Source organism: Siphateles boraxobius, unplaced genomic scaffold, assembly GCF_051911475.1.
Source record: "Siphateles boraxobius isolate OS27281-9 unplaced genomic scaffold, OSU_SipBor_1 1, whole genome shotgun sequence".
Classification (NCBI taxonomy): domain Eukaryota; kingdom Metazoa; phylum Chordata; class Actinopteri; order Cypriniformes; family Leuciscidae; genus Siphateles; species Siphateles boraxobius.
The window spans coordinates 12,898,904-12,925,905 of NW_027508699.1; positions in this window are offsets into that span (position 1 = coordinate 12,898,904).

Genomic DNA, 27,002 nt, shown 5'->3' on the forward strand with positions numbered 1-27,002 from the left:
TACATTATGTCTTTTCTTTCAACATCTCAGTGGTTGACTCTATGACAGATCAATATGTTTAGAGATATTACAATACAATTACAACTTCAGTATTGACTCCTAAATCTGAGGTTTTCAGTCAAAGTTTTCAGAAATGTTTATGTTTGAAACCTATTCAAAAACTTTAGAATATGGCTAATAATTATGTTCTCCAACTAAAATTCTAATATATTTTCTATATAAACTATAAAAAATAGTTTTTTTTATGGCTGTTTTACTATATTCAGCATAAACATGTTTTATCATACTGCAGGTTCCTATTATTTTTGGGCAATAGTGAAAAAGTTTAAATGCCTTTTTGTAGCTTTTGTTGACTTTTTTTTAAATCATGAGAAATATTCACTGCAGTAAAATGTATGACAACAAACCTTGGTTTCCCTTATGTAATTACATTTTTTAAACATTTTAAATATCAGCTGATATTACAATACTATGTTTATTTTCTTGTTTAAATGCTGCCCTTCCAGTTGCATTTGTAAATTGCTTAACAATAATTAGTTACCTAAACATGGCTACCTAAGAACAAATTTATAGTTCAGACCAAATCCCCTGCAAGATTACAGTGTTTGGAAATATATTTAAAAACAAATTAATAAACATTTTGAAGTCACATGTAGCTTGAATTCCATCAATATTGACTGCCAAGTTAACATTGCTTTCAGCATAGACACTGGACGAATTTCATAAGATTATTATCTTCTAGGACCAATAATCAACATTACTTTCTACATTTTCAACATTTGGATTTCTATTCAGATCAATATTGACAAAAGTTTAATTAAACTTATTTCTTTCTCTGTCTGGGCACAGATGGAAGTGTTGTTGCTGTGGATAATGTGTCCTTACCAGGGCAAATATAAACAAATATTAACAGCCTTCACTTCCACATTTTGTCTGGTCAAGTCATTTGTGAACAGTTGTTGCTAGAAAACAGTTAATATGGAGCTGCATACTAGTTTTAAGAAACATTTAAAGTACGCTATACCCATATGTAATAGAAAACATATTTTGTAAAAGAGAATACAAAATAGCCTGCATTACAATATTCATCTCACATATGGGAGACTTAGACTTGCTTTTTTTTTTTCAGATCAAAATTTTCTCTTTTTATCAGGTTATTTTCTCATGCATGTTTTTTTCCTCTTTAAATATACTGTATGTCTGACTTTAGATCTCAGTAGAGAAGGTGATATGTTTCATACAGATGCTCACCAGACAGAAAGGCTAATGCAAATCTACCTATGTTTTCTATCATGAGGAAATCACAATTATGCTGCATAATTATATTACCACAAAACAGACAATTGCTCCAGTTTTGACTATTGTTTTTTAGTAAAGCTTTTTACAGCAGGTTACAAAGCAATGCAAATACATCAATCAAAATGCAAACGGCAGAATAAATGAAAACCTAAAAGGCAAAATGTTATTTTATTTTGCAATGTGTTTTCACATCATATTTAAGACCTCACAATTACCTTTTATTTATTTTTACTCTGAAGCTAAAATAAGCTTTCATATATGGTTATAGGGTGTATTGTGGTTTAAATAACTTCCTATAAAGTGTCTGTCAGGGTTTAGTTTTGCTCTGTGTTTCTGTAGGACTTTTACGTTCCCTTTCCGTTTTTCACGTAAAGATGACAACGTTGTCAAAACGATCCCCGTTCACACGGATTTGTGAAAAAGACTAAAACTGCTGTATTCCTCTGCCAGGCCAGTAGTTGGCAACGCCACTTTGGAAAGAAAAACTACACACGTATGCATATTACTGAACACATATTACGCATGCATGCGCATGACTTCGCCGTTTTCACAAATTCTCGTTTTTGTACTTCACACTGTAACAATAACGGTATCGTTTTCAAAAACTTGCACTTTGAAACCTGTTTTCAAAATGTGTGTTTTCAGGCCCCCAAAAAGCCGTTGTCATGTAAATGAACAGCCAAAACACACAAAAAACGTTCTCCGTTTTTATTTGAAAATGGTGTAGTGTAAACAGCCCGTGAGATGGTTTATCTCTGTCGTTGTTCAAGTGTTGGAGTTGTTATCCTGTCAGTTGGTTTGCCCCATTTCTACGTCAGTTTCCTTTGTATGTGTTCATTAGTTACCATGGTTTTTCGCCATTTCCCTCATGTGTCGCACCTGTGTTTAATTAGTTACCTGTTTCTTACAGTGTTTTCCCATGTGTAAATAAATCCCTCAGTTTGTTCAGTTCTTCATCTTGAATTGTTTATGCTGCCATGTGTTTTTTCCCCTCTGATCTTCTTCGTTTTGGATTATCTTCTTAGTTTTTGTTTAAAATTAAAGTGTTGCAAGGGCCATAGGGGGCAGAAAGTTGCTGTGGGCCCCCCTCAGAATCCCATTCCAGGGAAGGGGGTTAGGTTGTGTGGTCCCCCTCTGCCAAAATAGTGTGGGGCCCCCTGAGAGCCATGGGCCCCTAGAATCTACACCACCTTTCACCTCTCAGCGATGGCCCTGAGTGCTGCAGTTAGATCCCCTTCTCGTATTTGCCTCACCTGCACAGTTTTTTTTACCCAAATACCTTAGTTTCAAAAACTTTATTTAAAAAAAAAAAAAAAACTTTAAATTAAGCTAAAATTGACATAAAACTATAAAAATTAAACATTGAAAATATAAAAACATAAAAATTGACATTAAACAAATAAAGATATAATCTATGTAGCTTAATATACGGTTGTGAAATATGTTGATAAGAGGCTTTTTGCAAAGATATTACCACCTTACTTGGCCAGGGGGCAGTGTGACACTGTATACCATTTTTGGAATGTGATAGAGGAGAAAACTTTCTGCATTTGTAGAATTTCAAAAAAAATCACTTTGATTTATAAGCGGTTTTCTTTATGGCGATCAAAAAATTTCCCCACAAGGATTTCGGCTATTGCCATCTTTGTGGGACATTTTGTCCCCATACCTGAACCACCCACCCACCCACTCACACACACAAACACACACACACAAACACACACACACACACACACACACACACACACACACACACACACACACACACACACACACACACACACACACACACACACACACACACACACACACACACACACACACACACACACACACACACACACACACACACACACACACACACACTAACAATCCCGATCTCTTCATCTGTTGAAAAGAAGTTGTATAAATGGTGTTGTGAAATGTAATTAATGTTTTTAGTTAGTATCTCTCTTTGAAAAACATAAAATATGCTTTTAAAGAGAAAACATTCATGCAGCACTATTAGATCAAGTATTGCAATGCAACTGATTGCATCAATGTTATAGTGTTATTGTGGTACTGTGCTTAATCAGCCTGATGTTAGAGTTGACTATCATTTGTTCGTCTGTCACAGTAAAAACAGTATGTCATCTAAAATGTTTGACAAAGCAGACAGGGACTGTATCTAAACGGCAGATGAAACATTAGATTTCAGTCCCAATTTTGGAGCATAGACCCCAAAATGTAATTTCAACCTTAAATTATTATAAATCTTGAATACTTTGGAGCACAGACTCAAATTTGGCAGATTTGGCAAATGTGCTAAAACAAAACATGAACAGAGATGAACTACTGGCATGATTTTAGAAAAGCTATATTGTATTCAATAGGGGCTGTATTACAGAAATATCCTGTCAGGATGTGGATGAAGACATGATCTGAGGACATTTACTTGACAAAAAATTTTTTTAGGGCTTGAGTGGCATCCTGGTGGATCTCTGGGGTATGAGCAGACTCTGATGCAGACTCATGGGCTGGAGCGGGCTCGTGACTGGGCTCTGGAGCTGGAGCGGGCTCGTGACTGGGCTCTGGGGCTGGAGCGGGCTCGTGACTGGGCTCCGGGGCTGGAGCGGGCTTGTGACTGGGCTCTGGGGCTGGAGCGACTCGTGACTGGGCTCTGGGGCTGGAGCGGGCTAGTGACTGGGCTCTGGGGCTGGTGCGGGCTCGTGACTGGGCTCTGGGGCTGGAGCAAGCTCGTGACTGGGCTCTGGGGCTGGAGCGGGCTCGTGACTGGGCTCTGGGGCTGGAGCGGGCTCGTGACTGGATTCTGGGGCTGGAGCGGGCTCGTGACTGGGCTCTGGAGCGGGCTCGTGACTGGGCTCTGGGGCTGGAGCGGGCTTGTGACTGGGCTCTGGGGCTGGAGCGGCCTCGTGACTGGGCTCTTGGGCTGGTGCGGGCTCGTGACTGGGCTCTGGGGCTGGAGCAAGCTCATTAGCTGGAGCGGGCTCATGTGCTTTAGTGGACTTTGGATGGGCTCATGTGCTGAAGCGGACTTCGGAGCGGGCTCATGGGTTAGAGCGCATATGTGTCTGACCCAGACACACATAGCAGCTGCAACTTAAAATGAAAGGACCCCCTCTTCGATCATGCCCAAACTGACAGGAAGAGCTTGCTCTAGAATTTCACTCTCTAGAACGGACTCTGGAATTTCACTCACTGGAACAGATTAGGAGATTTCACTCACTGGAACGGACTCTGAGATTTCATTCACTTGAACGGACTCTGAGATTTCATTCACTGGAACGGACACGGGAATTTCAGTCACTGGAACGGACTCGAGAATTTCACTCTCTGGAGCAGACTCTGGAGCAGACTCTGGAGTGGAGGTCCTGATGGTAAGGTCCGTGGAGGGCTTGGACGCAGGCTTGGGGTTAGCTATAATCTTCAAAAGTTTACTGGATGGGACAGGATGATCATGGGAAAAGTAGTCAGTGAGATAAGTCAGTGAGATAAAGTAAAGCACACTGTTGCATTAATAATACCTCTGTCGATGTCTTCTTCATACATATAGTCTAAACAATTAACCAAACCCAGTTGCAGTGAAGTGATATAATTATACATTAAATAATGTATTATTAATATAAAATAAATACAAAATAGTACATAGAAAAAAAAAACGTATGAAAAGGTATCAGCACATTGCAAAACATTTCAGAAGCTATAAAGTTTTGCTTTGTTAGCATTCACGTGCTTTCAGAAGTATTTGTTATAAGCGAGATGAGTAAAAGAATAACTTATGCACACTTATTAATAGTGGACTTTGAGAGATGGGGATCAGGAAATGTGACCAAAACCTCATGTTTTCTTCACAGTATAGACATACTTTGTATTACTGGTACTCAAAATGTTCACTTCCGGTGAGAATAGGACCACATTAATCCATTGATTGCCAGTTGAGTCCCTGCAGTGACTCCAGTACCCTCAGTAAAGAGCCCAATCTGTGAGCATGAAGCCAATGCTTATCATCAAACAGCAGGAGGCAGAAGAGGCTGTAAAATTGGGTTGGTTTTTTGTCCTTTACTTAACATCCTAGATAAGAAGCCTCTTCAGCAGACATGACGGACCGGTTTAAAGGTTAAGCAATAAGAGCATGCCTCAGAAGAATAAGGGTGGAAATGCCTTTCTAGAGCATAGACCCCAAAATGTAATTTCCAACTTAAATTATTATAAATATTGAATACTTTGGAGCACAGACTTAAGTTTGGCAGACTGGGCAGATGTGCTAAAACAAAACATGTTAAGAGGTGAACTACTGGCATGATTTTAGAAAAGCTGTATTACATTCAATTGGGGCTGTATTACAGAAACATCCTGTCAGGGTGTGGATGAAGACATGAGGTGAGGACATTTTACTTGACAAAAAAAAAGTTTTGGGGCTTGAGTGGCCTCCTGGTCGAGTTTTGGGGAAGGAGCTTTCTGCTGGGTCTCATCCTCTGAATTTAAGCTTAATAAAGCCTGAACCTCATTTTCGGTCTATCAGTAATATTTTTTAAACTCATTGTTGATTCGAATAGCAAACAACTGTTACTGCACTCACCGCAACAGATTAAAAAAAATGGTGGTTGAAATAAAATGCTGCGCGGAGTCAACCAATCAAAATGTGGCATGAACTCAACCAATCAGCAAGTCCCACCCCTGAAATTTCCTGAACTTTGAAAAACTAGGCAGAGAATTGGGAAATATTTACCCGAAACTTCATTTAGACCCTGTTTCCTGCAGTGGAAACACATCGAGTACCACCCCAAAGTCCCTAGTTCCTTGGGAAAGTTATTGCGGTGGAAACGCGGCTTATGATATCGTCTTTATAACCTACAATGTGTAGGCTACCTAACCTGTGGAAACAATAGCAATAGTCCCAAGGTTTTAAATGACCTCAGGCCGGTTGCCCTTACTTCTCTTGTAATGAAAACTTTGAAAACCTTGTGAAGATAGAGCGGCAAGGCAAACTGAGCAAGCACTCAACCCTATGCAATTTGCCTAGGGCACACAGAAGAGTTGAATTTAAACACCTAGAAAGGAGTAAAACTCATGCTAGACTGTTGTTTATTGACTTTTCCTCTGCCTTCAACACTAGCCAACCTCACATTTTAGCCATGAGACTGACGGAGCATTTTGAGTTGAGTCACAATCTGGTGGGTAGGATATTGCATTTTCTGACAAACAGAACACAGAGAGTGAAAGTAAAATATGTGGCAAAGTAAGCATAAGAATATTGAAATTTGCTGTTTGAAATTTGAGTCCATCCTCTACATCTGTCCTCTTAATTCTTGACTGTGCTATATAGAGAATGTGAACATACGTCACACCGTGTTGCATGCTGGGATGGCGGTGCCATCTTGTGAGGATCATTCGCTGCTACTGCTACTGAAATTGATACCGATTCCTGCTTATATTTTGTTTTGTTTGCTTAAGTCATTGAAATCTGGAGGGAGAAAGAATGATATGGGTAAAGAAAAAGAATAAGAGAAGAGACTCCACTCGTACAGCAAAATGCCAGTACCAAGCAATGGTATTTGGACAAATTAAAGACTGTAAACAACATAGATCCATATATGACTTGGCAGTCCAAGACTGGATTACAGACCCCGAAGTATGCCTCCACTCACATGCCCGGCCTTCATAAACTATGTTGTTTTTGCTGAATTTAACTCAATTTATTATTGATGAACTTAACACAGTTATTGAACTGAACCAACACTGAAGTGACTTAAGCTAAATAATGACACTATTGTCTTCTGTAGAGCTGCTTTACAGCAGATTCTGTCTTATATTTGATTAAGTTTGCATCATTGATTGTTATTTCCTGTTTATTACTGTGAAGCTGATTCGAAACAACAATCTGTATTATATAAACCGCTATAAATAAAGGTGACATGAAAAGTCACTAGAAAATAATAAACAACGTTGCAGTAGTTGGGTGCAAGATCTGCTAAACTGCAAACTGTGAAAGCACAGTCATACTTGCAAAGTTAATGTGTCAGTCCTCCTTTTGGCCTAAATATTACCTGGCCTAAATTGGCCTAACAAAATTAGAAAAAAAACAAACTTTCAAAAACACTCCGCTATATGGTTATTTTATTGAATTACAATCCGTGGATTTCATCGCATTATTAATAGAAAACATTTGCTATGATCTTGGACATTGGACCTACTTGTAGCGTGCAGATGTTTAGTATTTGGTCATGTTGAGTAGAAATGGATGGAAACAAGTCCTACAGACCAGCAGAAAGGTAGCGGGCAAGCCCCTCTCATGGACTGCTCTGTTGCATTTAAACCTTCAACCTTTCAGATATCAACCCAAACTGCAGCCACAGTGAGAGTGACACACAAAGCAGCAGTGCTGTGAATACATTTGAGAGTTTTAACACTGGGCTGTCACATACACTGGGCCTTGAATACTGAATTTGCTGCCTTGCCAGGTTCAAAGACTCCATCCTTCTTCTGTTCTACCTCTCATTATCAATTCACACAAGTGGTTCCACCAATAACACTATGATTACAGCTCTCATTTCTGCCTTTTACAGAGCAGAAGTATCAATGTTTCAAGAAATTCTATAGAAGTAAAAAATAAAAGATATTGTATGATGACATACAATACAGTGTACAACAAGTGCAAAAGTCTGTTTTTTTATTAGATAAAGGATTTTTTTTCCATCTTTTGTGTTTTTTTCTCTTCAGTGTTTTAGGGATATGATTTTTTTTAAATTATATTAAAATGGTGTCAGTTAAATTTTGTTATGTATTATTGTTCATGAAAATACTACTGGGTCTAGGCCCTCTTTAATAATCTATGATTTTGCCTGTAAGCTGGAAATAATTAGATATTATTAATTTGTTTGGGCAAAACTCAAGACGATCTCAGTTATAAATTTAATAAGATATGAATTCATGACGATGTCGGTAAACAATAATAATTAGACTGACCTAAAAATGACATACATTTCAGATTTCCCCATCTTTCAAACATTGGAGGTTGTTATTGTTTAACTCTCTGATGGTCTTCAAAAAAAAGTCACAATTGTGGTCTTCGGGGTCTATTGGACCCCAGACAACAACATTTAATTTTGTAACCGAACAATATTTTTTTTTTAACAAATATAATTTTACTCGGTTCATTAATGTTTTTACTCAACATTTGTGCAGTTTTTGTAGAATTTATGATTTTTAAAAAATTTCTATAAATAAATAAATAAATATTTAATTAAATAGGATTTTTACAAAAAAACAGCATTTTATGTTAAATAAACTTTATAAAAGACCCAGATTTCTAACTTTCATTCCTGGGGATACCATGGATAATTTTACAAGGTTTAATGTAAGATTTTTGCCCATTTTTTGGAAAATACAGGTTAAAATTTGTAATAAATCACTTAAACCACTTGATGGCTATAGAGCTCCATTATATGCTATTTGCTATTTGAATTACTGAAAGATATAGTTTCTAAAGTTGGATTCAGTTGGATTCATATCTAAATATTATAAAATCACAATTATAACAAAAATAAAATAATTTGTCAAAATTTTGCATTTTTTTGTACTGAAAAAACATAGCACACACAAAAACAACAACAACAGTGAAGTGCCAAACCTGCAGACAGGGTTGGAGCAAACACAGGGTGTGTGTGTGTGTACATTTTATTTTTATTTTTATGTGTACAGTGTCACCAATTTATTTTTGAGGTGGTTCTTTTCATTCATTTTGTATGATTTTATTTGACAAATTATAAGACTTTTTATAGCCTTACAAATGTATTTCTGTGTGTGTGTGTTTGTGTGTGTGTGTGTGTGTGTGTGTGTGTGTGTGTGTGTGTGTGTGTGTGTGTGTGTGTGTGTGTGTGTGTGTGTGTGTGTGTGTGTGTGTGTGTGTGTGTGTGTGTGTGTGTGCGCGCACATTTTCAATGTGTCTAAGTGTTACCAATTTATTTTTCTGGTGGTTCTGCATTTTAGATTATTTTATTTTACAAATGATAAGAGAACAGTTTTATAGTCTGTATGTATTCCTGTATAAATGTATTCCTCTTTATGTGTGTGTTTGTGTGTGTGTGTGCGCCTGTGGTGAGCATGATAATTTTGGATTGTGGATGTTTTTTGCATTGTTGGAAGTGTGCCACTTTATTTCTGTCATTTCTGTCTATGTGTTCTACGTTGTTTCTGATTTTGATGATGTTATTTTGTCTATTTTGATTGCGGGGTCCAATAGACCCCGAAGACCACGAGTGTGACTATTTTTGTCACGCCAACATAAAAACAGATATCATAAAAAAAAAAAAAATTGTTGTAGATATAGAAAGTGTTGAGAGCCGTAGAAAGTTTCAAACCATTTGGACAAAGAGAACATTTTTTTTAATTTGAGCAAAAGTCATTTGGGGTCCAACAGACCCCGAAGACCATCATAGGGAGGACAAGTTTGGTATTTTACACTTAAATCCCTGTTTTAAGATAGTTTCTAATGAAATAGAAAGGTTAAGATTGAAATTTGGACAAATGCTTCTGTCCGAGATTTTTCGGTTTCTGTGTTAGCACCCCCCCACCTCGACAATGGTTTCATAGGGGCACTGGAAGAATTATTCATAAAACACATTAAACTTTAGTTTACAAAGACGTGAGACTCACCGAGTGGTCTGGGGTGTTCACAGATATGCTCACACAAAAATCGCTGCAAAAGATGCTTTAGTAGCTAACTCTCTCGCTAACTCTCTCGCGGCGCGGGCTCCTTCTCTGACCCTGTCGTTTCCTCCCAGGCCCAGTCCACTGCTTGTTTTGTCCGAAACGAGCGTCCGGTTCGGTGCGGGGTGCTGCGGCGGGCTGCCTAGCCTGTCCTTGAGCCTGGCGAGTCGCCGAAGAAAAGCGGGACCTCGCAGATGATTGAAGTGAGCGACAAGGCCTTGGCTCATCGCCTTGGCGCGCTTCTGCGTCTTGGAAAAAACGCTCCGTGAAGGACTCCACGGTGTCACCAAGGAGGCCAGAGGAAGTGATTGGAGCGTTTAAGAGCATCTTGGGATCCGAGTCCTTCAGGTCAGCTAGGGTCAGCCATAGGTGCCTGTTAAGGACAACCATGAGCCCAATTAACGGCCGATGGCCTGTGCAGAGCGCTTTAGGGGGGGCAGAAGAGAAGTTGCCTAAGCCACTTCTCTTCTGGCCCTGAGGGCAAGCACTGTCAAGTCGGCACAGTGGGCGCACCTGTCGTCCGTGAGTGCCGCCTCGGCATGGGCGAGGCCCAGGCAGGTGACACAGAACTGGTGAAGGTCAATGGGACCCGCACATATCTGGCATGTAGCAGCCATCGGAATGCGGAGAGGAAAACAGGGGTGAGTAGTCCTCTATAGCAACTTCCACGATGACTTAAGATAAGACTTCTAGCGTGAAGAAAGAGATTCTGACGTAATTGTCGCACCCATGCAATTTATACTGCCCGGGAACCTGTCAGTATTTGCATGCTTCGCATCAATTGGTCAGCTGTCCCCAGCTGGCGTTAGCATATTGTTATGTGGGATGCAGGAGATGAACCCAAATGCAGACAGAGTGCGAAGAACACAAGGTTTATTGGTAACAAACAACAAAACAAAACCCACGAGGGGGCAAAACAGGACTGGAACAGGAATGACTAAACTAGATTAAGACTTAGGGCCTGTCCCAATACCTCCCCTTACCCTAGATTTCTGCCCTAACCCTTGTTTTTGCGCGTTCTCGTGTAGGGGTAGGGTGTCCCAATACTCTAAAGAGCAAGGGGGAGTGCTATTCTCCCCTTAAAATCAACCCTCAAACCATAGTGCGGTCCGATGCAGGCTTAAAACGAAGTGGAAGATGAAATTACCCAGGATACCTTGCGGACTCAGCAAGCTAAATGTTTTTAAACAAGATGGCGGACACCGCTGGAAAGGAAGAATTGAAGTATATTTTCAAAAATAAGCATGTTAAAATTTCTAAATATGTTGGAATATGTTAGTTTGATGCACATCCAATGGACTGTTAAGTTTTGAACACTAATGTTAGAAAATATTTCACAAAGCTATCTATCCGACGATGTTCATGATATCTGCCGAGTGCTTCGAGAGAGTCTGCCCATCAAATATACATCTGATCTGGTTCATCTAATTTTATTTTCGATTTTGGATTCCAAGGATTATAAAAAGAAGATGTGAGGTAAAACTATTAAAAACTAGCCGCGTTCGTCTAACGTTAGTGCTTCATCTTTTTCTTCACAGCACGCTGAGAAATGACAGCGCGCTGTGAAGAAAAAAGATGAAACTCTCCCTAACGTTAAACCCAAACTGCACTGAGCACAATCAGTGATTGTTGTAAAATTGCTAATTCTAAATTGCGGGAGGTGTTTGACTGTAAAAAGTGCTATTATAAGCACAATGATCTGCGAACGTTGACCCTGTTCCCATGGCGGCGAGCGCTCGGAAACGGACTGCAACTAGACAAGCGAACTATATTTTGGGTTTCATGTGCGCGTCTAAACGATTAAATACAGACAAAAATATGGCGAATGCGTCTTCTATGTTCCACATGTCTCTGTTGATTCATCAGACGTAGATAAACGAACACAGGCCACACAACAGCTGGAACCGGCATTTTCTGAATGGAAATAGTGTTAGACACGTTGACGCTGCGCGTGACGTAGTGAGGTTTGCTGCGCGTGACGTAGTGAGGTTTACCGCGCTAATTTGCATATAGTGGTGTCCCATTTCATAGGGAAAGATCTTCAACTCCACTTCCCTTGTTGAGGGGACTTTAATTTCGAGGGCACTCAAAACCAAGTGGAAGTTTTAAGGGGGGAGAAATGGGACAGGGCCTTAACAAACTAGACTATAAACTAACAACAGAAACAGGAACAGTAATACACTAGACAAAACTCTCACAAGGTACTCTCAGGTAGGTTAACACGCAGATAGGAATCGCAGTGTCAAACAACGTAAAACAATGAACCGACACAGGACAGCAAACACAAGGGGATTATAAAGGGAACTAATGACAAGGACAGGTGAAACTGACTAGACAATAATGACAAGACAAGGATAACAAGGGGGCGGGGTTACGTAACGAGACAACACAAGCACATGTCCCAAGCAAAAGGCCATGTGGTTGTACACAAAACAAGATTCTGTCATGATCCTGCCTCACGACCAGGGAAAATCAAGAACACTAAGGCAGAATCATGACACATATAAGATTTCAGCAAAAGTGGAGAAGGGAGGAGTTCCCACATACGCCAAGCTGACATAATGTCTCGTTCCCCCCTCTCAGGGAACCGAGGTTACGATAATAACCGGAGATGTTTTATGTTGTTACTACGATGTAAACGAAGGGCAAAGCTTAGCTTCTGCTCGCCTGCTGATCAACATTAGTGTTGAAATGTTTACTGTAGCTTTTGAGTGGAACTGGTGGATTTCAGCGGGAAATTCGAGCATGTCTTTGTGTCATTACGTCACATGTACACATAAAGAAGGTGCACAGAATGCACACGAGAGAAGGTAAGATCGGAGCGCAGTGTTTTATTAGGGTAATCCATATTCATAATCCAGCTAAGCAAAAGGTCAAATCCATAAAAACACAGTCCAAAACCAAGAAACAATACAGAGTGGAACAGGAAGTGCAACAAGACAGTAAAACAAGGAATCCACAATGAACACAGAAACAGACAGGGTATTTATACACACAGAAATAACAGGGTGATGGGAAACAGCTGTGTGCAATGATCAGTGATGAGTTCAGGCAAAGGGTTATGGGAAATGCGAGCCCGTTCTCATCCTTTGGCGGCATATGTGACGCCATATGACAAAACGGCGAAATACTACGCACATGGCACCCTTTAACACGCGAACCCAAGGCGTCATAAAGTTGACTGGCATATCCTTTAGCGTGAATATGAGACGCAGACCCTATCCCACACCTAAACCTACCCATCACAGTGCGTGTTATATTGACGATAAAGGGTGCCATGTGCGTAGTATTTCGCCGTTTTGTCATATGGCGTCACATATGACGCCAAAGGATGAGAATGCGTTAGAAATGCAGTTCAGGATAAGGGTGACGATCAGGGAAAGAAACCTCTAGTGAAAACCCAAGGAACACAAACCAGACACTGTGACAGAAGATGTCACGGCTAGTAGGCTATATTGCATGTGAGGATGTTGGATGTGGAGATTTATAGCCTTTTCTCACAGCACTTGATATAATTAAACTTTTTAATTTGATGGCGGATCCAGAGAGGTTCAAACGACAATCACCAGTGACAACTGGAGATTCATCCTTTGTAAAATGCAAAAGACTTAGGAGTGGCTACAGAAAAAAAAGAGACTGCAACCGGGTATATGCGAAAACAAGGATAAATATCGGAAGGGCTTTTGAAAGATGGCGTGAACTCCGTGTTTTGAAGGGGTTCAAAACGAACGCAGAGATGGCTTTTTTTCTGCTGGACAGGTAAGACATTTCAATGGTTCAATTATGTAACAGTAGCACACTGTAGCAAATTTAGTCACCCAATGCTGATGTTGTTAACATTAACAATTTGAGAACAAAGTATAATTTGCACGGTTTGACATGATATTATAAGAGATCATTAGATTTAATCAGCAGGATTTACTGCAATGCTTTTTCACCTTAGTTGGTCAGAACAAAAGTGGATGTTACTTGTTCAGATGTCATTTTCCAGTGAAAATTCTTATGTTGGTCATACTTCCAAAAGTAGAATCTGTGATTCCAAATGACTGTATCCACACCGGCTCACATCCGCACATTCTCCTCAAAATATTGGATTCATCTGCGCTGTGCTGTGCCGAGGCACAACCCACGTATAGTTGATAATTCCGCGAATTACTGCAATTGCAGATTTCTAACAGAGATGGAGACAAAGAGAAAAAACTACGGACTGCAGCTATTAAAAAAGTAAATAATTGCGATACCTAGTTACTTTTTATGGAAAGTAATGCATTACATTACTTTTGTGTTACTTTTTCTCATCAGGGCTGGGCTTGTTTGTTTTTTAATAAAAAAAAAGTTCTACTTCAGGCAAATGTAATTGCTCTTCCACGCCTAAATTTAACCGAATAAGCCTTAGGCTGAAAGAAAAGCAAATTTACACCTGTAAGGTACAGGGCTCAGTTATAAAAAAAAAATTCAGCTGTTTAGCCATTCTAGATTGAAGAATAGGACGCAAAAGAAGAAACTTCAACACTTAGTTCAGCAATAAAAAAGAAACACAAATGTGATGTTTATCTAAAGTAATTTTTGATATTGTTATGGTTGAAGTGGATCGCTGAAGGTCAGCAGCAAAGGCATTGGTTTATAAAGCAAATATGTAATAGATACAATCTAATGATGTAAGTTTTATGTTGTATTAGTATTTGTGTAGTATTCTGAGATTGTTTTTCACTGTTTGTATTAATTTTGAGTAATACTAAATCTGTTTTTTTTTTTTTTTTTTGCAAGTGTGACGAGTAAATAGCTGCTCACATTTATTCTAAAACTACAATAACTATCATGTTTTCACAACGAACGTGAACTTACGATTTCTCTCAACATGGGGACAGCAGAGCTGCCAGTCAATAAATGGACGAACAAATTAACTTGCGTAACTTATTTGAAAAAGTAACTATATTTTGTTGTAAATTTAAAAGTAATGCGTTAGTTTATTAGTTACTTGAAAAAATTAATCTGATTACGTAACTCAAGTTCCCTTTCAGTCGATAACGTCAGATGTAGTCGACGCCGACTGAAATGGGATCACGCTAGGGAGCCTATTGTCTTCGAGTATTATTGAACGAGCCAATACACATTGGCGTGCGAGATCTGCATCTCACACTCCGCCCCGCAGCGCGGGTATAAATACGGAAGTAGATGCACGCACCATTTGCCTTTCGCTTCGGAGCCGAGCTTCATGTCTTGGTCTTCTGAAGAGTGTTGTTATACAATGAGCGAGTGTGTCGGCGCTTCTTTGGGAAGTCTCTCCTGAGGTCGGTATTTACAGTACGAGTGCAGCGGTGATCGTGAGCTTTCAAGCTCTCAACTGCTGTTTTCACAGCAACCAAATTTCTGTTTGTGTTTGTTTGTCTGAATGTCGGTTGAGGGCGAGAAAGTGAGTGCTTCACTGTTACGGGCTGCACCATTCCTGTGTCAGTGTTGCCGCGGTCATTCCCCTGTGTGCTCCGGCACTGGTGAGTTTTTTCACTTCCTAAAAGAGCAACACGGGTGCGTTTACGTCTTTTTAAAGATGTCGTTCCCTGTCTCTGATGGTCACAATTGTTGTATCACGTGTTTCGGCTTACAGCACGCTGAGACAGCTTTTGTGGACAGCTCATATTTTCACTGTGGGAATATGACTGTCGCAGTGTTGAGGGCGAGACTCGCCTTCGTTCGCGGAGAGTGAGTCCCCATTACCATGCCCCACCCTCGGGTGCCGTGTGGGATGTGGGACCGGAGGATAGTGTTGGATGTCCCGCCCGGTAACCATTCCCTGTGGGCTCCTCACTCCTCCCTTCCATTGCAACCACTGGAGGCTCCTGTGTTGTCTGCTGATCCATCTGTAATTGGTGGACCAGCGGTTTCACTCAGGGCTCCCCTAGAGGACAGGACGCCGACTGTAGCATCGGAGGGTGAGCTGGCTTCTGGAGATGATGACTCGGCTGCGTTGTCTCCCTCCGGGAGTAAAATGTTGCCCGAGCCAGATCCAGAATTATCAGCTATGCTGAAACGGGCCGCCGAGGCTATCGGGCTCGATTGGAACCCTCCACCGTGTCCTGCTCAGTCTCGGTTGGAAATTGGTATCTTGGGGCGGGCCGTGCTGGTTCTCAGCCTGCCGCCCCAGTGCCCTTCTTTCCCTGAAGTGCATGTAGAGCTTACTCGGTCGTGGAAAGCACCTTTTACTGCTGAAAACGACTTAAGTAGTTCTTCCTCCCTCACTACCCTTGTCGGAGGAGCAGTGAACGGTTATGAGGCTATCCCTCCGGTGGAGCGGTCTGTTGCGACACATTCATGTCCAATGGCGGCTGTGTCCTGGACGGGGGATCATTGTTTCCCCTCGCAGGCCTGTGAGTTCGCGTCAGGATTGGCGGTCAGAGCTTACAGAGCTTGCGGGCAAGCCGCTTCCTCTTTGCATGCCTTGGTGTTGTTGCAGGTCTACCAGGCCAAGACACTCAGGGACATGCACGAGGGTAGTCTAGACCGGGCCCTCATGAGTGAGCTCCGCACTGCTGTTGACCTCGCCCTCCGGGGTACAGACGTCGCAGCATGTGCGGTCGGTCTAGCGATGTCCACCTTAGTGGTCCAGGAACGCCATCGTTGGCTCAGCCTGGTTGAGATGGTGGATGCGTACAAGGTTCGGTTCCTGGACTCCCCAATTTCCCAGGTTGGGTTGTTCAGCGACGTGGTGGGGAGCTGCACCCAACTGTTCTCCGCCACTCAGGTACAGACGGAGGCTCCGCGACACACCCTATCCCGGCGGCCCGCTGTTGCCTCCACCCCGCCGCTGGTGATATTCCCCACCTATTCATCGCCAAGGCATCCCCCCTGCCGCTACCTCCGGTTCCGCGGGGCCTCCGCAACAGCCTTCACCTAGGCCCCAGCGTAGAACCAGCAGCAGGCAGGCCGCCCGTTCTGTCTCAGTCACTGCCCAGCCAGGGGGTGAGTGTCAGAAGCATTCCTGAGACAGGCCACCCAGGGATGGGGGGACTAGCTCTTCAGATGGTTACCGTTCCACCACTAGCTCTCCGGATTCCAGTGGTACTTCTCTGTCCCTGGGACCCAAGAGGGTGAGGCTGGCGGTTTACGACCCTGTGAAACAGCCTTGCTTCCCCCAGCCCCCTCTTGTTTGCCAGCCGGCAACACAATGCGTTCGAGGACCCGGTCATTCGCCTTCTCACCCATCTTCTGTTGCCCCGTGGAGACAGGTAAGTGCAGCACTGCTCACTCAAACCCCGCTTCGGGCCGCCCACTGGCCTTCCGAGCCGGGTCCCTGTCCTCCACCTCGCTGCCCCACCCCGGGTATGCCTGTGGTGCCTCTGCTCCCCTAGTCCGGTTCATCGAAGCCTGGAAAGTTCTTTCCAACCCGTCCAGCTGGCTCCTCCGTACCATCAGGATCGGCTACACGATTCTGTTCCGCCGGAATCTGCAGTACAGTGGCGTTCGCCACACTTTGGTGTCGAGCGAATCTGCTCCTGTCATGTGCACGGAGATCGCTGTCCTGCTTGCGAAGGACGCGATAGAACCGGTGTCTGTAGCCGATATGAAGACCGGCTTCTACAGTCCGTACTTCATTGTACCCAAGAAAGGTGGTGGGTTACGATCGATCTTGGACCTGCGAGTCCTGAACCGGGCCCTTCACAAGCTCCCGTTCAGAATGCTAACGCAGAAACGCATTTTTCAATGTATCCGTCCCCAAGATTGGTTTGCAGCCATCGACCTGAAGGACACGTACTTTCATGCCTCCATCCTGCCGCGAAACAGGCCATTTCTGGTTTTGCGTTCGAGGGTCATGCGTATCAGTACAAAGTCCTACCCTTCGGGCTGGCCCTGTCACCCCGTGTCTTTACGAAAGTCGTGGTGGCAGCCATCGCTCCCATGAGAGAGCATGGCATTCACATTCTCAACTATCTCGACGACTGGCTGATACTAGCTCAGTCTCGGGAGCAGTTATGCGAACACAGGGATTTGCTGCTCCAGCACATCAGCCAGTTGGGTCTTCAGGTCAACTGGGAGAAGAGCAAACTCCGTTTGCAGAGGATCTCTTTTCTAGGTTTGGAGCTGGACTCGGTCCAACACACGACGCACCTCACAGAAGATTGCGTCCGGTCGGTGCTAAACTGCCTGAATTTCATCAAGAGCAGAACAGTGGTTCCACTGAAACATTTTCAGAGGCTCCTGGGGCATATGGCAGCCGCAGCTGCAGTTACGTCGCTCGGCCTGCTTCATATGAGACCACTCCAGCACTGGCTTCACGACCGAGTCCCGAGGTGGGCGTGGCAGAGCGGCACGCTCCATGTAAAAATCACCCCGGCCTGCCGCCAAACCCTCAGCCCGTTGTCAGACCCTTTGTTTCTCCAGGCCGGAGTGTCACTAGAACAAGTGTCCAGGCACGCTGTGGCATCCACAGATGCCTCCAACACCGGCTGGGGGGCCACGCACAACGGGCATGCAGTAGCTGGCACCTGGACGGGGTCCCACCTGCATTGGCACATCAACTGCCTCGAGTTGTTAGCAGTGCTCCTTGCTTTGAGAAGCCTCAGGACGACGCTGCTCGGCAAGCATGTACTGGTCCGTACGGACAACACTGTGACCGTTGCGTACATAAACTCCCAAGGTGGTCTACGTTCCCGTTGCATCTCACAACTCGCCCGCCACCTCCTCCTATGGGGTCAGAAGCATCTGAGGTCGCTTCGTGCAGTTCACATCCCTGGCCTGCTCAATCGTGCCACCGACGAGCTCTCACGACAGATTGTGGCCTCGGGAGAATGGCCACTCCATCCCCAGGCGGTCCAGCTGATATGGGACCACTTCGGGGCCGCACAGATAGATCTGTTTGCCTCTCCAGACTCGTCCCATTGCCAGTTGTTTTTATGCCACTTTGATGCACTGGCCCACAGCTGGCCCCGGGGCCTCCGCAAGTATGCGTTTCCCCCAGTGAGTTTTATTGCACAACTACTGTGCAAAGTCAGCGAGGAAGAGTAGCAGGTTTTGCTAGTTGCCCCTTATTGGCCCAACCGAACCTGGTTCCCCGAACTTTCTCTCCTCTCGACAGCTCCTCCCTGGCCCATTCCTCTGAGGGAGGACCTCCTCCTTTTTCCATGGTCCGACTCCCTATGGTGAGCCCCTGTCTTTCCCTTGGCAGTAACCTGCCATCACTGTAAATCGGTGTTGTCTCCCCCCTCTCTAGGCTGGAGTCACCCCAGTGACATTCCGTAGGTTGTACTGCCCGGTCATCCGCCCAGTTCATATGTGCCCCCCCCCCTTTTCGGGTTGGTTGGGCTTCCTCAGCGTCCCTTCCTTCCAAAGTTTGGGCACGCTTTCCCAGTGTTACTAAGTCTAACTGAGTGGGTCTTGTGGAACAGCAGTGACTTCCTGGCCTAAGCCCTGTCCTCTTCCGCTAAAACGTCGGGAGGATCAGAAGGCTTTTGTCTAGGCACTGGAAGGTGGCAGCGTTAGTGCCCATTTCAGTCTGGAAGGTTGATCCCGTTTCAGTCGGCGTCGACTACGTCCGACGTTATCGACTGAAAGGGAACGTCCTGGTTGTGTATTCAACCCACCCGGAGGACGTAGTCCCTTTGCCACTACCGCTGGACCACCGCTGACTCCGAGTTACGCTTGGGTCCTCAGCGAAAAGCAAATGGTTCGTGCATCTACTTCCGTATTTATACCCGCGCCAAGCCGCGGGGCTGAGTGTGAGATGGAGATCTCGCACGCCAATGTGTATTGGCTCGTTCAATAATACTCGAAGACAATAGGCTCCCTGGTGTGATTCCATTTCAGTCGGAGTCGACTACATCCTCCACTCCCTCCTTCAGGGAACGGTTGGTTGCATACGCAACCGGGACATTACTTGTAATGTGTTACACTGGTTATGCATTGCCACATATTGTTGCTTTCAATCAATCAAATAATTAAATCAATCAATCAATCAAGTATTGATTTTAAATGAAGCATGGGATTGTGTGACACAAAACAAAAATATGTGGCACAATTTGAAATATTATATTTATATCGTAAAACTACACAAATGGCACTCTGACAGTTTTAAAGTCTGAGGGGGGGACATTGAAAAGCCATATAATCATATTACATTTTTATGTAGCCTACTATAAAACTGTTAGACCACTAATATGAGATTATAGGTTTTTATGCCATTTGACATCGCAAAAAAATCTAACATACTGTAATGAAATATTAGAAATATAAATGTTACTTTCAATAAAAAAAGTAAAAAAAAATAAAATAAAATAAATTGTTGTTACAGCATCTATCAACAGGGGCTGTAGGAACTGAACTATGCCCTTATTTTGAGCAACCAAACCAGTTTGACATAGAAACATGGGCTAGACCAATGGTGTACGTTTTGGGCAGGACTATCTTCTTGGACAATCTGACCAATGTCAGACAAGGGATTGTTCAAGAAACCCGTGTAAAAACTTGGGTTCATTTTATGATATTCTGTTTGGTGACTAGTAGCACAGAAATTACAAACCTACCTTTACAGTTAAGTTCAATTCATTAACATTATCATAGTTTGGGAAACATCGCTCTGGCATTTCTAGCCGTCAGGTGGCTTGCCATTGGGTGAATTGAGGTAAACTCCTTGATTAAGTGATACCAAAAGTTCCCATCTCTTCCCTCGCCATACTTCCACATAAGAGGAAGATGCTTTTTAATCATAAAGAGATTGCTTGACTATCAAATTTTCCCTTAAGGTTCCCATTTGATCTGCACCCTATGGAACAGCAGAGACTAAATCCTCCCTTTGCTCCTCAGTGAACCTGTTACCATGCATAATCTGCAAAAGCGAAACAGAAAAAGGTCAATGAAAAGAGAGGGGATTTCACATTCAGTATCTAATTCCTGCTTTCTCACCAGGTGGTTTTCACTGTCTTTATTTTCATCTGTCCTATCTCTTCTTTCAGTGCAAAGAACAAGGCCTCCCAAAGTTGGTGTACTCCCAGTGCAGCAGAATAGGGATCAGTACAGTTCCTAAAATCCATAGCTTCATCTTCTGCAGAGTCGAGGTGATTGCTCCTTTAGGAACCATATTCCAAAAGCTTCTTACAGATCTTCCAGGTCTATAGCTGTTGGCTTGCATTAGGAGGGTGTCCTCCAGCCTGCTTGACTATAGCAAGCTCCTTTTAATCTTTAACTTTTGTTTTAATCATCTTGGTTTCACCTGCCAGTTCCGCTGCTTCATCCATCCAGATCCTTTCTTGGGGTCCTTCATGCCTACAGCCCAGCATTCTCCTTAGAACAGCTCATTACAGTAATTCTCTGGTGTCACCACTGTTTTGCAGTGCAGCCCAAATTCACCAGCTGAGCCTGCAATGTATCATACTTCCAAGCCCTGTCCCTACAGTAGAGGTCTTCTCAGGCCCTAAGATCTGAACTCGACACGAATCAGTTCTCATCTAATCACAGTGTGATTACGACCGGCTGCTATGACCTACATCTACTGACTAGCCAATAAAAATGCAACATGAAATGGCGTATTGATTAACGCGACATGGTGCTAAAACTACTTACCTCGAGCTCCATTTGCAAAATTGGCATGGCAAGTTGGCCTCGAGCTCCATTTGCAAAATTGGCATGCAAAGTTTCCCATGCCATGACTGCATCCATATTCTACTCTTACGCTTCCCCTTTTTTTCAACACACATAACACAACTGCCAATGTGCGAATAATCTTGCTCTATTTGTTTACCATTAGCGCATGCTGAAGAAGTTTTATTCTTCTATCTTGCATTGTAGCCTACGATTCAATAGTTGTCATCATCATACAGTCTACATGTCGTACCCGAGTTTATTAGATCCATGTCGTACAGTGTGATTTGAACAGTGATTTTACAGTGTGAATTCCACCTTATAGGATTCTCTGTGGACGCATAATGCAGGGATCTTCAAATCTGGGCCTCGAGGTCCACTGTCTTGCAGAGTTTAATTCCAACCATGATCAAAGTCACCTGTCTTATCATTTAATGATTAAGCCTAAGACAACTATAGGTCATAAACCCCACCCTCTCCATGTTATTTAATGGGACGTGAAACAAACTAAACAATTAAATTAAACTTCAAATATCTTTTTTCCAAAGATGGTTTCTGCCATTTGCTGTAGTTTTTATCACGCTGATGTAAGTTCAAGTGTTTGTTTTTAAAATAAGTTTGTTTTTAGTTAGTTACTTGATGCTATAAAAACTGTGGTGTGAACGTCATGATTGACAACTGTGACTGACAAATTATATGAGCGAAGTAGTCACTCAAGCACCAACAGACTTTTTTCAGGATCTTCGGAGGACTGAGGAGATTGGAGCTTTAAATTTAATATCTAAACTTCCAAACTAATTATTTCACACTTATATAATGGGTTGTTCTGCAGTTGATTGTTGTGCTAACTGCTAACCGATCTGGCATATCCGAAAAAAAGTGCAGGGGCGTGTGCTTGCGATTGATTCTGCGAGAGTGAGGGCAGAGCCTTGATTTCACAGCTTTACTTCCTGCTCACTTCTGCGCAGACTCAGGTCCCGAGATCACTTCTGCGCAGACGCTGGTCCCAAGATGTCAGCGCTATATCGGGACACTGGTGGCTTCACTATTTACCAATGGAAATGAGTGAGGTGGCGTCCTCCATATTTTTTTACTGTCTATAGTATTACAGTTTTTCTCGATTGTTTACACACATTTTCTGAAAGAATGCCTCATATTCTCAGAACTCTACACACAAATCAAAAAACACACACACAATGGGCAAAACCCCTCAATTCTCCTGCAAAATGAAACTTTACATTCAAAACAATGTTATTTCTTCTCAAAATGGTATATTGTTTTCAAATGACACACACAAACCATCATATGAATAGACATTTATAAGAACCAGTTGAACACTGATGTGCTCAATGTAAAACACTGTGATGAATGGAAAACACTTCTTCTCCATTCATCATAATGACTCAGGCCTTTTTTGTTCAGTGTTACACTTACTACAGACAGTACACACATAAGTTAGTTGTAAAATATTTGAGAATATTGTTTTTATACCCAGAACACACAAATACACGGCAACAAATACATTGTGTTTTTCCCAGAAAAATCAATGGGAGATAGATCGCAAATTTCGTACATCCCAACCAACACAAAGTTGCACATACAGTGGTCTACATACAAAACAACAGAAAAATGTACTGTTCAATTTGAGTTTAAAGCAGGAATTGTGCTTGTAGTTTAGGAGAATTGGTTCAGGGGGTTGGTGAATGAGTTACATGTTGTGGTCATTGTGTCTCAAGTACCAGAATTTGTGTGTAAACAATTGAGTAAAACTGTAACAGACACCACATCGCTCATAGTTCATGAGAAGCAGAGAAAATAACAAAACACTGAGCAACATCTGTCTACTACAAAGTTTCTCAGATATCTCTGTTTTTATTGATTTACTTTTTTGTACCGTGCATGTCAAGATATGTATTCATTTGTGTCATTGTGTGACAGAATGCCCTGTATCTGTTCAATTCAGTAATGATGTATGCAGCAGTTGTGGAGTTGCTACTATATTTAGAGTTCTCCACTTGCCTTTTGTGTAAACATTAATTAATTGATCATTAATTTTAATGAATATCGATTATGAATATTCCTGAAAAGTGACATTCCTACTGCCTATACTACATGAAGACCTTTGTTATTATTAGCTTGTTCAGGTGTGATTGGGGTTTAAGCTAAACTCTGCAAGACAGTGGAACTCGAGATGCCAGATTTGAACTCCGGTGTAATGGCATTGCAAGCTGTCCTCTTCTTCAGATTTCAGTATGCTTGCTGAGATTTAGTTGCTGGCTTCATTCAAAAATAGCTTTTTGTTCTACCAAATAAGGTCTGTTTTTGATTTTCCTCCTCAGTGTAAAGGTGTAAGTGAGGTGTTGGTCTCAATCCAGCACCTTTTTCTTATCACAGTTTGCTCACATTTTACCCAGGCGAATCTGGCACCATCTCCAGGCCCAAAGCTTGAAGCATCTACCAGGTCTTTCCACCCAGGGCGAAACATCACAGATCTCCACTCTCTGAGAGAGACCTCAGCATGATTTCTTGTTTAGTATAAAACTTGGGCAAAGAAAAAATCAGTAGATTGTTGCATTATAAAATTCATGGTCTTGCTGTTTATTGATATTTAAATTGTTTGCCGAAAAATGCTTAATTTTGCATTCCGAGTTTCTTTCTCCAAAATGGGAAAAAGTAATTACAAAAAGCTCTACCTGCATTTTTGCAAAACTCCACAAACATGTCATTTAATTAAAGGTGCTCTAAGCGATGTCGGGTGACATCACTTCTTGTTGATGTTTAAAGTATTGTCAAACAAAACGAACGCTAGCTAGATTCCCTCCTCCTCATCCGCGCACTAACCCCCCAAACCGCACCCCCAAACCCTTCTTATCGGTTATTGGCTGGAACAGTTTGTTATGTTTCGTGGTGCGGGTAAGCCCAGTTTGTTTTTGTTGCCGTTTTTGGAGCCTGGGGTGTCTGCAGAGACCGTGTTTTTTTACAGTGTGTTCAGGGGACAGGCAGCTAGCGGATAGTGAGGAGATGTTTGTTGTATGTGACAAAATGTTTTGGCCTAAATAACGCGTGACATTGCTTTGAGCACCTTTAACTGCAGTTTCTTGCTGAAATGAACACTAGTGCCAGTAAACCAGCAACTTTTTTTTTCTTTTCACACAAATTATGATTATAGGGGCAGTTATCGATTAATAGACTTATTTTTGCACAGATACTTGCACAATACCATGTTATGAATTGACTTGACTTGTCTTATGACCTCATAACACTTTTACCATTGTGTATGATTTGTGAACAAATACATTTTTTACATTTGCATTGCTTCATAATTTTGGTTTTCCTGCATGGTGTATTAAATTTGTTTGGTAATGTTATACATTTGCACTTGGTACAGCATTGCACTTTGCTGGTTGGCTTTCTCAGACACTGAAATAAGTATATTAGTCACATTCTAATTGTGAGAAATCATTGCCTTAATAGAAATTATTGAATAGTTTTGCCTTTTGCTTACACACTTTTTGCAGAATTTGGCCCATTATGTCAAAACTCTACACACAAGCCAATCAGACGTAGCACTTGGAGAATAACAACTCACATCTATGCAAAAATGAAACACTGTAATCAAAAATTAACACTCCTTTCTAAAAATGAAATTCAACAAAACCATACACACAATCACCATTTGAATTACTCTTTCATATCACTGTCAACATCACAGGCGATGTCCTCGCGGGCTAGGCATCGGGGAAAATATCGCTTTGTGTGCCGAATCCACCCTTGGATTGATCCCACCTCAATGTCGCATTGCCTCTTCTATTGCTTGCAGAAGAGTCATGCGGGCGTGTAGTTACCGATCATATACTTTCCAGCGCCACGTTGAAAGAAATTCCTCGTTTGCATTTAGAAAGGGGCTGTAAGGGGGCAGGTATAAAAGTGAAATGGTTATGGTTGTTGAACCAATCTCGGACCAGAGCAGCCCGGTGGAAACTAACATTATCCCAGATGACAACAAACCTGGGCTGCTCTGGTCTGTCCTGCACAACTGCATGTAGTGCACCTAGAAATGCAATGATCTGTCCTGTATTGTAGGGACCTAGAGTGTCATGGTGATGCAGGACTCCTTGGACACTAATTGCAGCACACAAGGTGATATTTTCCCCACGCTGCCCAGGGAAATTTACAAGAGCCCTTTGTCCAACTACATTACGGCCCCGACGCCTGGTTTTGGTCAGATTGAAGCCTGCCTCATCCACGTAGATCCACTCATGTGGCAGTTCGGCGGCGTCAAAATCCAGAACTGTCTGTAACGAAAATATTGAATAGTGATATATAATAGAACATATTATTATTTTACATACAATATTTTCACACAAGTAGGTGCTGGGTTGCGTCAGTATAGACAAAAACTACAAGCTACAGGTAGGGAAGGTGGCAGCATAAACCCTCTGTGATGAGGTTCGGTGTGTGGGTGGAAGGAAGAAGACAGGGATCTGCGTGACTGGGACTCGTGGTTTATTAAAATAAGCAACAGAGGTGCACACAAAGTGCATTCACACTGCCACCTCAGTGACACAGCACAACAGTTCACAAAAACAAAACAGACAGTGACTTGACGGTATTCATTGGTTGGCAGCAGCACGCGAGTTCCCAGTCCAACTCTCTCTCTCGCTCTCTCGTTCCCGCCGGCTTATATGCGGTCTCTCCACGCCAATCACTGCAATCAGACACAGGTATTCATCATCTGCACTTGACCTACTTAACGCGTGGCTCCCTCCTCTCTCTCCTGCTACAGACTTCGCTAATCCATGCCCCCCTCGCCACATACCCCCATACGCCCTGCAGCCTCCCCCCCCCCCCCCCCCCCCCCCCCCTCCTGGAGAGGAAGTTGGCCACAGCCATCTGTGCACCCAGCCTGTGGATCACCTGGAACTTAAAAGGCTGGAAAGCTGGATGCCAACGGGTGATCCGCGCGTTGGTATCCTTCATGCGGTGGAGCCACTGCAGGGGAGCGTGGTCCAAACAGAGGGTGAACTCCCGCCCCAAGAGGTAATAGTGGAGGGTGAGAATGGCCCATCTGATGGCCAGACACTCCTTCTCTATGGTGCTGTATATCGTTTCTCTTTTAGAGAGCTTAAGACTGATGTGCAGCACCGGCCGCTCTTCACCCTCCACCTCCTGGGACAGGACCTGTCTGTCTGTAGGATAAAAGGGACAGAAAAGTCAGGAGCATGCAAGAGCTGTCCACCACACAGAGAAGCCTTTATCTGAGTAAAAGCCTGCTGACACTGCTCCGTCCACTGGACCATATCTGGTACTTCCTTTTTAGTTCCTTTTAGTCAGCGGGCTAGCGAGGTCCTAATAATTAGGCACAAACCTTCTGTAATATCCCGCCAGCCCCAGGAACTGTCTAACCTCCTTTTTGGTCTTGGGTC